The following is a 12,093-nucleotide window of genomic DNA, read 5'->3' on the forward strand; positions in this document are numbered from 1 at the left end:
CTCTTTACAATGAACTTAACCTGCTGGCTGCGTGTGTAAAAACATGGTTCCAGTCTCATGCCACTTTTGTGTTGCCCAGGAGGAGCAGACCTGGCCCTCAGCTCTCCCAAAAAGCCACTTGATTTTACCAAGAAGGAACAAGGTTGTGCTTTGCTCTATAGGCACGCAGGCAGAAGCTGGACCAGGTCGCCTTTTTCATCATAGCGGTGTGGATACCATTGTACATCTACCTGCCTGTCCTTGTGGCCTTCCACTTCCAAGAATTATCCCAGCCAACTCCTCAGCATAAAGGAGATGTACAAATCTCAGCAGGCTAGCCAAAGGAAGCTTGGTATTTTTAGCCCGGAGTCTGGAAGGGGAGAGTCTCTAAGACTCGCCACCTCTTTCTAGAAGACTACCCCCACCTCTGGCTCCCAAGGCTAGGCAGGAAGGTCTTCCATCTTAAAACCAGCCATTTTCCCCCCCAATCTTTTTCCACCTCCAAGTCACCCCGAGCCATCCCTTGAGACAAGGAATCTCACAACTCGCTTTTCTCCCCGGCTCAGCTCCGACCGGGTCAGGGACTAAGGCCGGAGGGACATTTGCATAGCTTAACTCGGCCAAGCGCTCAACTGGCCACCACAAGTGACTGGCCGGAATCCAAGCTCCGCCAGCTTCGCAGAGCCACCGAGAGGGAGGATCCGGGTAAATCCCGTTTGCGGCACCGCCCAGAGCCGGACAAAGGGGCGGGTCAGCGATCCGCTCCACTACCCAAGGCAGGCAGCTTTCAGGGCGGGGTGAGCAGTGGAGGCGGGGTGAGCAGTGGGGGCGGGGCACGGGCGGGGCATGGAGACCAAGGTGGGAGGGGTAGCCGGCGGTGGGAGTGCGGATTGATGGCCGAGGGGGCGGGTCGAGCGGCGGGAGCCCCGCCCTGTTTCGGGGGAGGAGCGAGCGATGGGGTGTTGCCTTGTGTGGGCGGAGCAAGCGTCGGGGGCGGGGCCCGGGTGGGCCAGACGCGTGGGGCTGCAGAGCGGCTCAGGGAAGCGGTGCCTCTTTCTCCGCCGCGGCCCCGCCCCTCCGCGCTCCGCCCCCGCCGCTCGGACGGCCCGAGTCGCGCCCTCCCGCTCTGCGCCGCCGAACTTGGTCTAACTTCCTCGGCCCGGCCGTGCTGCCGCCGCCGCCGCCGCCGCCGCCGCCGCTACCGCTGCCGCTGCCGCGCCCGGGTAAGTAGACCGCGCGGCCCCGCTGCAGCGTCGGGCCTGTCCTCATTGTCTCGGGCTGGTCCTCGTGAGCGTCCCCTCGGGACGGCGGCGGCTGCTCCCTGCGTCCCCGCTCGGCCCCGGGACTCCGTTGCCTGGCGGGGGGCGGCCCCGCGGGCGGCGCGGGCTTTGTCTGCTGAGACCGCCCGCGAGCTCTGGAGGCCGCCGCCGGGACCCCGCTGAGCCCAACTCGGGCGCTGTGTGGAGTGAGAGGCTCGGCGGGCGCCCCGGAAGGTGTGGCTGCACCCTGCTGCCGCCTGGGCTCTGCCGCTCCTCACCTGTGAGCCCAGCGGAGGGCGCCTTCTTCAGCTCCGGTCCCGGGTGAGGGGACGGTCGCCCAGCCCCCACCCACCCTGAGTTTGCTTCCAGCCTCCGGGTCCCACGCTGTCCTGCCGGAGTTTGAGGAGGTGGCGACGCCGGCATTTCTGTGCTGGTCGCTAGAGGCTGTGTTTGGAAGTAGAGCCCGATCCCTGACCTAACCCGAGCTTTGGACAAGTTTTGGTTCTAGCTTTACCTTTGCTCGGCCCAGGTTGCAGCCCCCCTTCCTTCCCTTTTAGGCGTGCAGTGCAGAGGGTGGGGAAAGTGTGCGAATGGGGACTTCGGTCCTGAACCTCAGAAACTGCTGTCTGGAGGAGTGAAACTCGTTCTCGGGAGAGAGGCGGTCAGTATTTCCAAAACTCAATGTCTTAAGCCAGTGCTTGCCTGGAGCTGGTTGCAGAGCCATGGTGAACACTTAATGGCTGTATAAGGACGGTGGTGTTTGGGGACATCGAGATGTGTTGGGCAGCGTGTGCAGGACAGTGGGTTGGAGTCTGTAGCAGGTGTGTTCCCAGCTCTCTAGGAGGTTGGCCCTAGGATTGGTGATTGTGGGTCAGTTGCCTGCCAAATACTGGACAGTTTCTACATAGACCCTTGACTTCGAAGTAGAAGTTGGTGCCTGCTGAGTGCTTCCTTCTTTATGGGGAAATCTGGGGCCCCACGTTCTAACAGCTCAGAGGTTGCAAGGAGACACCCTTCCTTTCAAAACTCCTGGGCTCTGGAACCCTTAGAAAGAAGTGCAGACTTCTGCTGTCCCGAAGCCTTGTAGCCTATTCTGAGAATGTTTTTCTTTTTGGAGTCAGGGTCTTCTGTAAGCCAGGGTTGCCTTGAATTCATAATTCTTCTGCCCTACTTTCTACATTTGTACATTCTGCAACCTCTCTACATTTTTGGACCCTCTTTGAACCACCTAATGTGTTTCAGAGACTGCGGTGCCCTGTGCTGTAGCGGGACACTCCTGGGCTCATACCTCCTGACCAGTAGGTGGTCAGTGGTGTTTATTGATATGAGCTTGACCTAGGCCTAGTTGCTCCATTCAGTCAAACCATCTGAGCCACTGATCCTACAAAGGTTTTGGTTATTTCCAAGAAGAAAAGGCACCAAAGGGGAAGGGTTGTCTGCCCTGGGAAGACACCCCCCTCCCACCCTCTTCTTTAGTGCAACTGGCAACTGTGTGTTCTCTGAGAACAGGTGAGGGCTTCTCCCTTGCTGTGTTTCTGATGGAGGATGAAACTCATGCCTTGTGTGGGTGGGGAGGAGCCTGCCTTGCAAGTTATAGAAATGAGGCGAAATTACAAAGAGGCCAGGGTGCAGGGAAGCCCTGGGTTCTTTAACCACTTCCGGGGCCTTACCCTGGGCCACCATGTGCCTAGGGATTTGACCTTGTTTAACTTTAGCAGAGAAGTTAAACAGAATTATCTTTTACAACACCTAAAAATGCCAGTATGCCAGTCCTGAGAACTCGTTGCTTGTTTAAAATCTAGTGAACTTATGATCAAATGTACAGCTTTTACATGGCATAATAGTGAGTTTGTTAAGGCTTAGTAATTATGGAGACTTATATTAAGCCACTGTCTCAGCCTTCCTTTAATTGTTTAATCCCTGAAACAACTCAATGTGGTAGACATTAACTACCTGATTTTACAAATGAGCAAACTATGGCCCAGAAAGGTCAAAGTGATTTCCTTGTGGTCTCTGCCTGAGAGTTGGAGCCTCTCATTAAGAGATGCCTTCCTCCTGGAGCTGCTTAAACATAGTGCCAAAGCCTGGCCCAAGGCGGAACTAGTGAGTCCTTCAGTACAGGTTCCCTTAAGACCCAGCTTCCATGTGTCTCAACTGTCTACCAAGATTAGTTAGGACATACCACCCCTAAATCCCTGACGGTTTGCCCCTACTGTAATGTCTGCCCTACAAGGCCAGAGCATTGCAAGCATGGCTGGAGAGTCAACACCTTCTGTAGAGATCAGGGTTTGATTGGTTAATACCAAAGTCTTTTTTTCCATCTCCACATTTACATCACATCACTTATCTGCTTTATGATGCCGTTATAGTAGACCAGTTCCTAGTTCATATCCCTAGTCACTTAGACATAGCCCGATGAGTCTTGACTCGTCTCGTTTCTGCCCATTTGTGGCAGATGTGGCATAATGAAGTGGCATTTCATTGGCTACACCAAGTAACACGTCTGTAGTCACCTTCAGGGTCGGGATGGGGTTGGGGGGTTGAAGTCAGAAACAATGAATGGCAGGAAGCCTATACTTGGCTGTCACTTGTTTCTCCTCAAGCTCTGGGTCCTAGTTTCGTTCTTTGTCTCTGTGCCATCAAGAACGCTTTTGTAAACTAATCAAAGAAATGCTTTTTAAAGATGGGCTTGCCCCATTTGAAAGGTAGACGCTTAATAAACATGACTGAACCCTAGGGATGGAGAGGTGGTCTTTAAAGACCTTGCCTACTTCTTTCCTCTGACCCTTCAGAAGTGACTGGAGCGCCTGCCGTGCCCTTTTCCTCATTACCTAATTCCCATGCTTATTCTAAAGCAGGAAGTCCCAGCCTAGAGTCTGCTAATGGAGGTGACAATCCCTGTTTCCTGCTGCTGGCTGTTTGTGTCTGCTGAGAGATAATCCTGCGTGTGGCCTGTGGGCAGGAAAGCAGGCTTGGCCGCCCTTCTCTTGTGGCCAGTGACTGTTGAGCACGTTGCACTTCCCGTCCTTGCCTGGATGTGAAGTTACTTTTCCTAGAAGCCGAGCAGGTAGAGGTGCCCTTCTTTTCCATGCTCTTAAGAATTGCTCCTGTGACTGGGGCCAAGCTTCGGGACAGTGTGTGTGGAGCAGAGCGCCTATTTGCTAGGGTGACTGGAGGGAAGGACAGGATAGAAACCTGTTGGATGCTTTTCTCTAGCCACACTGGGTTTTGCTTTGTGTTCTGTCTGCACATCAGCCAGGGGCCATGAGTAGAGGCGGGGAGACCTGGGGTTATTCTTTGTGAAGGTTGGTTTGCCATTGGTTCTTAAGGCATGGGTACTGCTTTTTCAGGGCCCCTGTTTCCCCTCTGTGCAATGGCAGGAGACATAAAGGCCTGTTGCAGCTCCTGGCTGGTCACCCGTGACCAGAATAGGCTGTGCTTGGTTGTTTTCAGAGTCTTTGGCCTGGTGAATGGGCAGCGTTTCGATTTGCCTTTTCCTGCAGTGTAGCGGTGCTGCCTCCAGCTTATAAATTACTTCGGGTTTCGTGGTCTCCTGGCCACTCTCTTCCATCCCTCTGCTTTGATTCAGACAGAGCAAGTACTTGCCTTGGTTCAGGACAGGACCTGGCCTGTGTGCGACAGTTGATGCACCTGTCCGCTCAGCATGAAGATGCCCAGCAGTCCAGCTTGCAGACGGGCAGTCAGGAGGCCAGCCTTTGGCTGATGTCTCATTGCTAGCTGTGCAACCTAGACTGGAGTTACATCTTTTCTCCTCTTTGAAGGGAGCTAAATCAGACCTGCCCTGCCTGTCTTGGCTGCTGAGAATCCAGTACACACTTCAGGTTTGAGGAACCACAGTCTCAGGCTTCTGGGTTGGGCCTGACCCTGATGCTGTTTGGGGACAGCTGCTATCTTTCGGGCAGTTCCCAGCAAGTGCTTACCAACAGCTGATTCTGGGAACTCTGCTTCCTCCACCCTTGAGGGTTGGGTGGGGCTGGGCGGGGCTGTGGGTTTTCTCTTTGGAAGTAGTAGGTCTGGTAATCAGTGTAAGTGGGCTTGGGCAGACTGCAATTGACTTGTTCACCTCTTAGGATCTGTTCTGCCTCCCTCTTTAAGCAGCCAGAGCCCACATCTATCAGTCATAGACCACTCTCTTGGTCTGTATACTGTGTCTAAGGACCAGAATAGATGTCTAAAGTGGCTGTTGGCATACTGGTAGGAGGTAAGCTAATGGTGTCCTCTAGACTCTTGAGTTCTCAGTCATCTTGCAGAGCTGAGGTGGTGGGGAAGATTTGGGGAAGAGCCAGGTCAAAGGCTGGTAAACCTTCTCTCTGGGTTTTTTTTTTGGCTGTGTGCCCCAGCCATTGGGTCTATGATCTTGTATGTTACAGAGCCCAACAAACACTCAAAAACAGGGACTTTGAGGATGTCGTAGCTCTGACATCCAACCAGGGTCCTTACAGCAACTAGAAGGGAATGAGTGTCCCCTGAGATAAATCTCTTTTGTAAGTTTTTGTTGATGTGGTGGGGGAACGGGTTTAGCATGATCAGGGAGTCCTCAGCAGGGTCTCCTTCAAAGTTTCAGAGGATAAGGAAAATACCTACCTCGGGTTTAGTGCCCCAGATCCGCTGCACAGTTCATGCTCTGGTGGGACTCTCAGCACTGGCACTGTATAGTCTCAGTGTTGATGATGTCCAGCTTTGCTTCTTTGCTTGCCACGCTGGCCCTAAATGCCCCTCTCCATTCCTTCTCTGTTTCTTGACCAGCCTGTACTCCTGGGCCTCGTGAAACCAGTTTTCTGAGGCTTGTAGGAGGTGACCAACTCCATACCCAAGTGTTAGTGATACTCTAGGTGAGGGGGAGGGGCCTTGAGTCCTGGAACCCTGAGGAACTCCATGTTTAAAGAAGAAAATGTTAACGTGGTAAGGTGAACTATTCAAGATGGCTGCAACAAGGTTTTTAAGTAGGGGAGAGAGACTGGGCTCAATTCCAGAACCCTAGGAAAGTCAGAACTTACAGCCAGGGAGCAGTATGCCAGGATCCTAGAGAATTTTTGAGGGTAGGAGACACTTTCAGCTGAATAGACCTCGTAGGGTTCTTCCTCAAGGCAAGCCAAGTGGCCAGATATTATGTGGGGAATAAAGAAGGATGAGGAATTTGGTAATAAATTGGGGGATAAATTGACTTAGCAGGATTCATGTGAGAATGGGCCTCCACAAATCTGAGATTGGACAGAGCTGATTGAACAGAGAGGGTTTAGAGCACTTGGCTAAAGTTTGGTGAAGGCCTGAATCCTTTCAGTATCCTTTGTTCCATTTTGTGAGTTTTTACACTGGCTAGGCTCATGATCACCCACATTTGTTTCTCAGGAGTGACATTTTCTCCTGTGGGGGTTTCCCAACCAGTACCATTCCCTCTGACACTGTCAGTAAGGCTCCAGAACTGAAGGTGGTCACCATTGAAACCTTAGTCTTTTTGTTGCAGCGCGTACCCCTCTGCAACAGGACCTCCTGTCTCTGCAGCCCCCATCTCCAAACTTTGGGCTTCTGGGTCTATTGGCTATCCGATCACGGGCATTCTCTTTTCTGAAATCCTCTACAGCTGCAGAGGGGCTTCTGTCTTGTGCTTCCCCAGTGCTACACAAACCAGTGGGACCACTCTGCAGCCCCTACCAGCCTAGGACTTTCTTCTTTTCTCTGCTCTGGGTCCTGGAGGGGCCATGGGTGGTCCCTTCCATTCCCTGGGTCCACACAGTAGAGAGACCATATTTGGTCCCTCCCATTCCCTGGGTCTACCCAGTTGTCTTTCTGATTTGCATGTTCTTCCCTTCTCCAAGAGGAAGACTTCTCTGGTTTTCTATCTGTCCCCTCTTTCATTAGTCATCCATCCCTGTGTCCCTGGTGCAGGTGACCTACTAATCTGTCTGCCTGAAGCTCTTCTCATCTCAGTCTTCTAGGAGCAAGGCTCCCTTCTGCTCTGAGAAAAACCTGCAGGTAGGGCTTACTCACTTCTCCAAAGGGAAGGCCCCCATGACCAGTAGCTGTTCCTGCAGAGGCAGACTGGAGATCATGCCTGTTCTCTGCAGTCACCCTGCCTCTCCACCGGCATTGTCTCTTGCTGTCCTAGTTGCTTCCTGTGGAATACAAGCCATGGTGTAAACAGGATAAGTTGGGGGGGGGGTGTTGCCAAGAAAAGAGTCTTTGGTAGTGGAGAGTGTTTGTGTCCCTGAATGGCCACAAGCATAGGAAAAGGATGGACCTAGGTACCACCGTGATGGCAGGTTCTGCACAGAACCCCCTCTGAGTTCTGAAGTTTTCCCCTGAGAAGACCAGTATGGTGAAACAGGATATTCCCTGGAGACTCAGAGCCTCCCTGAGGTGGGGGAACCTTGAAGAAATAATAAAAGGTGGGGTTCCTGGTAGAACGTGCCTTGACCTTGCACTGGGCCCTGTCAAGGGAGCAGGAGGTGCTTCCAGCTTTTAGGTTTGTTGCTAGGGTGGTCCTAGTAGCTTTGAGATCCCGTTTGTGCTTGTTTTGGGGGGAGTCATTTGTTGAACACTTAACAGTCAGGAAAGCATACTTGTCCCCTCCCTGGCCTCTGTTCTCTGAGCCCTGGGCAGTTGTGAGCTTGAAGCCATTATGAAACAGCCAGCTGTATTGTTCCTGGGGTTGAAGTTGTGTGCAGCCAGGGTTGTGCTCATGACCACTCCCTGTTATTCAGGTCTCTCCCTATACTGTGGCCCCCACTTGCTCTAATGGCCATTGTGTCATCCCCTAGGCAGCAAGAAAGGCCGGGATGGGTTTTGTATTATTCCTTAGGGGCAAAATCAAGAGAAGGAAGTACATCAGTGCTTTTTAGTGCAGAGTACTTATTGACACACCCATTAAAGGGGGGCTTTTAGACCATATGTGTAACCCTTTAGCAAGAATAGACATAGGAATGCGTCTCTCAACCCTATTCTATGGTTCCGTTTCTTGAAAGGTACATGCGGCTTCATGGCTAAGGGTTGGGGTTTTAAGCTGAGATTTTGGAGAAACTGTTTTTTAGCTTGCCTTTGGAGTGGGGCCAGGTCTAGAAATCTGTTGAAATAGCTTTCTTTAGCTGCTAAAATAGGGATGGGCTCATAACGCTAAGACTTGGAGCCTTGCTGGCTGCTGGGGAGGCCCCTGGAGAAGCATCTGCAGGATGCTTTGATTTCAGCCTCCCTGGGACAGACAGACAGAAGCTGTTAGACAGACAAACACCTTTGATCTTGGAATCCTATAGGTGGCCGTTGGTGTGTGGGTAGCTTAGTTTCCTTCCTGCCAAAATCTGCTTTTCTTCGATAGGAAAACTTTCTGCTTGTGGGCTTAGGGTGAATGAAGTAAGCAGGGAGTGGAGTGGGCTCCCAGGCCTGTACTCCCTCCCTGGCCGACTTAGTGTCTTCTCCCTCCCCTCCCCCACAGCATCTTGTCTTAGGGAGATGCCAGATGCTGCCTAAAGAGAGCTATTCATGAAATATTTTCCCTCCCCCTCTCCCCGCTCCTCTCTCTCTTTGTTTCTTTCTTTTTCTTAGACAAAATCTTCCTACATAGCCTAGGCTGACTCTTAAATTGTTCTCCTGCCTCAGTACTCTGAGTACTAGGATTATAGGTATATGCAAGTACACCTGGTTATGGTACCTCTAGCCAAAACGTTAGGTAAACACATTGAATTGAGTTTCACCTTTTTTTAAATCATAAAACAACCCAGAAGAAATAACAGAAATGCATACTTCTGACTTCTTCAGCTGCATCACCTCCCAAGCCCAAAGCCTCCACCATCAGATGTTCAGAGCCAAGTCAATTGTGACAACCCCCATGCACACACCCCTCTCTCTATCTCTCTTGCTTATTCCCACAGTGGCATGCAGCTTACATTGCTCTGTCCATACTGAGGCTCCCTGGTTTATCCTGGGATTGTCCCGTTTTAGCACACATACATGAAAAGACTGTACTCCATTCTTGTTAGCAGCAGCAGGTCATCTTGCTGCAGAGTGAGCCTTGACTGACTCACTCTTCCAGCCCCCTTGATGGACACTGAGGTTGCTTTCAGTGTTTGCTTTCACAAGCCCGGTTGTCAGGTGCCTTGAACATACAGGTGGGTCTGAGGTGCCTGCTGTGGAGTTGAAGCGTTGAGGGGATTGTTAGAAACATGGCTGCTTTGATTCCAAGAGGAAGGGAAGTTTCTGAGGCGTGAAGCTGAGGGGGATCTTCTATTTTTGCCGTTGGGGGCTGAGTTGGCAGGAGGCTGCGTGTGCTGCTTTCCTTCCTTTTCTTCTTGCGGCTCAGCTCAGACCATGCTTTTTCCATGAGCACACGTAGAATTCTTGGCTGTGCTGTGACCACTAGGCCTGTGCACGAACAAGTGTGCTGTGGTGTCTGAGGAGGAGGCTGGTGAGGTGAGCTGTGCAGGGAGGTCACTTCTCACAGTGTGCACTTCGTCGGAGCTGCCTACGCTCTGGGTAGTGTGAAAGCAAGCTGGAACTGGTCGGTCTCAGACAAGCTAGAAGGGCAGCTGATCCCGCTGCTGTGGGAGCCCTGGTATCCTGCCTGCTTTGCAGCTGGGTCTGACTGGCTTGGTGTAAAACTCCCTATGAAGACCTCCAGGAAAATGGTAGATGGGTTTTCTGTTTTGAGTAGGTCCTTCCTGAGTAGAGAGGAGGGGTTGGGGTGTGAGAGAGGATTGTAGGAGAGGGCACAGGCTTCCTAAAATTTTCTGACAGTTTCCTTGTTTCCTGTAGCCTGTGTCCCCCTGAAATAGCCAACCATAGCTGTCTCCCCTCTGTAGCTGTGGCTGCCCCATACAAGGTCAGTGCAAGACAAGAAGCAGGGAGATCTTAGGGGGACTCCATTCTATGCCCTGACCTAGTGGTTTTGTGAACTGTACCCCTACCAATCTCCCATACAGAGGACTCCTAACCACTGCAGTCACATACAGTCCCCATGAGGAGCCCAGAACTATCAATGCTGGAGGCTCTGTTGTTGGAAGCTTTGGCCCTTTGTAGCACAGAGGTTTCTATTGTGGCCTGGTGACAGCTAGGCCTGACCTGTGAGGCTAAGGAGGCGGGCCTAGTGATGACAGTGGAGCCATTCATGGTCTCTGCCCTGGTTTCCTGAGGCCTTCCATCATGGATTTGTGTGTGGGAGGGGGGTACGTGGGGGGGTGGAGAGGGAGGGGCCAGGGCTGCTATTGTTAATGACGGCTGGAGGCCATTGTGTTTAGTGGAGTCTGCTGACAGCCCTGAGTCACTGGGCCTACAGTTCTCAGATTCCAGCCCTGCCTTCTCTCTCCCTGTGACTTTTGTGGGCACCTGTGTGAAGATCCCTTTCTTCTTTCATGTCATGTGATCTGCTTGGTGCTCCTTGGGTTGTAATCAAAACAGCTGGGAAGGAGCAGGATGCCCAGGCTGACTCGTCAGCCGCCTGCCCACCACCTTGGGAAGCATGTCCACAGAGCTCTCGATGCCCAGCTGCACCCTTGGGTGGGGGCCAGACACGTGCCTCAGCTTCTGTTAGTCTTGTAGGCGCCCCCATCTGCCTTTGTGCTCACCCTGTATCGCGTCCCTCATCCCTCCTTGAGCTCCCAGCTACAGAAAAGCCTGCTTTCCGGCAACCCAGCCAGCAACCACCCCCGCTGCCGCTGCCGAGCACAGCTCTTCTCCTTTGTTTAGCCATCTCTGAGCTCTTGAAGGCCGGCACAGAACCAGTGGAAACTTTCATGGTGCAAGTCTGCCTACTGGGCCAAAGGCTTGGTGGCTCCCTATGTGTACCTCTATCTCCCAGGGAGGCCAAGCATTCCCTTTGTTCTGTCTTCCTCTTACCAGGTCATATAGGGACTCTTAGAGCCAAGGCAGGAGTGCTCACTAGGTTTCGGCCATTGCTGTGTGTGTGTGTGTGTGTGTGTGTGTGTGTTTGTGTGTGTGTGTGCGCGCGCGCGCGCGTGCACATGCATGCTCATGAGAAAGGTTGGGAACTGGTCACTTGGTCCTAAGCAGAAGCACCTCCTGACAGTATGGTAAGCTTGCCTTCGAAGGTCTGTCAGAACAACTCCTACTTATCAGTGCCTGGGTGCCAGAGAAATGGAGGAATTGTTGATTTTGGTTTTATGGTGGTGATGATTTTTCTCCAACCGAAGGGAAGCAGTCCCTGCTCTGTCACTCTCAATGTCTCCCTTTTTCCCCATTCCCAGTTTTACTGGTCACAAGGAGCATTCTCTTTGGAAGATGACTCTCACTGCAGGGTTAGGGATTTCTCCCTGGGGGTGGATCTGCCCTAGCCATTTCTGTCTCCTGTCTAAGCCACACCAGGAGCTGTCAGAGCTGTTACCCTTTGAAATGTAGGGTAGTTTTTTTTTTTTTTTGTCCAGAAAAAAACAAAACTGATTCTTTCAGAAGTCACTATCTTCAGATCGAGCCTGTCTTTTAAATTAGGGGCCACCCCCCTCTCCACGTGCAAAAAACCCTGTGTGTTAGACTGTCTTCATGTCAGCAAATGTAGCATACTCAGATCAGAATGGGCTGGAGTTCACTGTTACACGTGTAAAATATGGACCCCATTTTGGAGGTATCCAAGTGATCTCCGGAAGACAGGGTCACAGTGCAGGTTGCTCCGTTGTCCTGACTAGTGTTTTATCAACTTAACACGTTAGGGCATGTGGCAGAAGGAACCGCAGCTGAGAAAAATGCCTCTATCAAAGTGGTCTGTAGGCAAGTCAGTCTGTCTGTGGGGCATTTTCTCTCTTAGTGATTGACATGGAAGGGTCCAGCCCCCTGTGGGTGGTGCTGTCCCTGGGCTGGTGGTTCTAGGCTGTATTGGAAAGCAACCTGAGCAAAC

General features: G+C 52.1%; 1 protein-coding gene across 2 annotated transcripts in view; it reads left to right on the forward strand.

Moving 5' to 3' along the window:
- The first annotated feature begins 1,050 nt into the window (after positions 1-1,050).
- Positions 1,051-12,093, forward strand: part of Tspan14 (tetraspanin 14) — a 54,140-nt gene continuing 43,097 nt past the window's right edge. Inside the window, exon 1 of one of the 2 annotated variants that reach the window (XM_005348581.3) lies at positions 1,051-1,202. The gene's annotated coding sequence lies outside the window, so the exon portion shown is untranslated. Of the gene's footprint in view, positions 1,203-1,735; positions 1,900-12,093 lie in introns of those variants that run through there. The other variant, XM_026779916.1, reaches the window with a different exon arrangement.

Source organism: Microtus ochrogaster, chromosome 6 (genome assembly GCF_000317375.1).
Source record: "Microtus ochrogaster isolate Prairie Vole_2 chromosome 6, MicOch1.0, whole genome shotgun sequence".
In the NCBI taxonomy this organism is placed as follows: Eukaryota; Metazoa; Chordata; class Mammalia; order Rodentia; family Cricetidae; genus Microtus; species Microtus ochrogaster.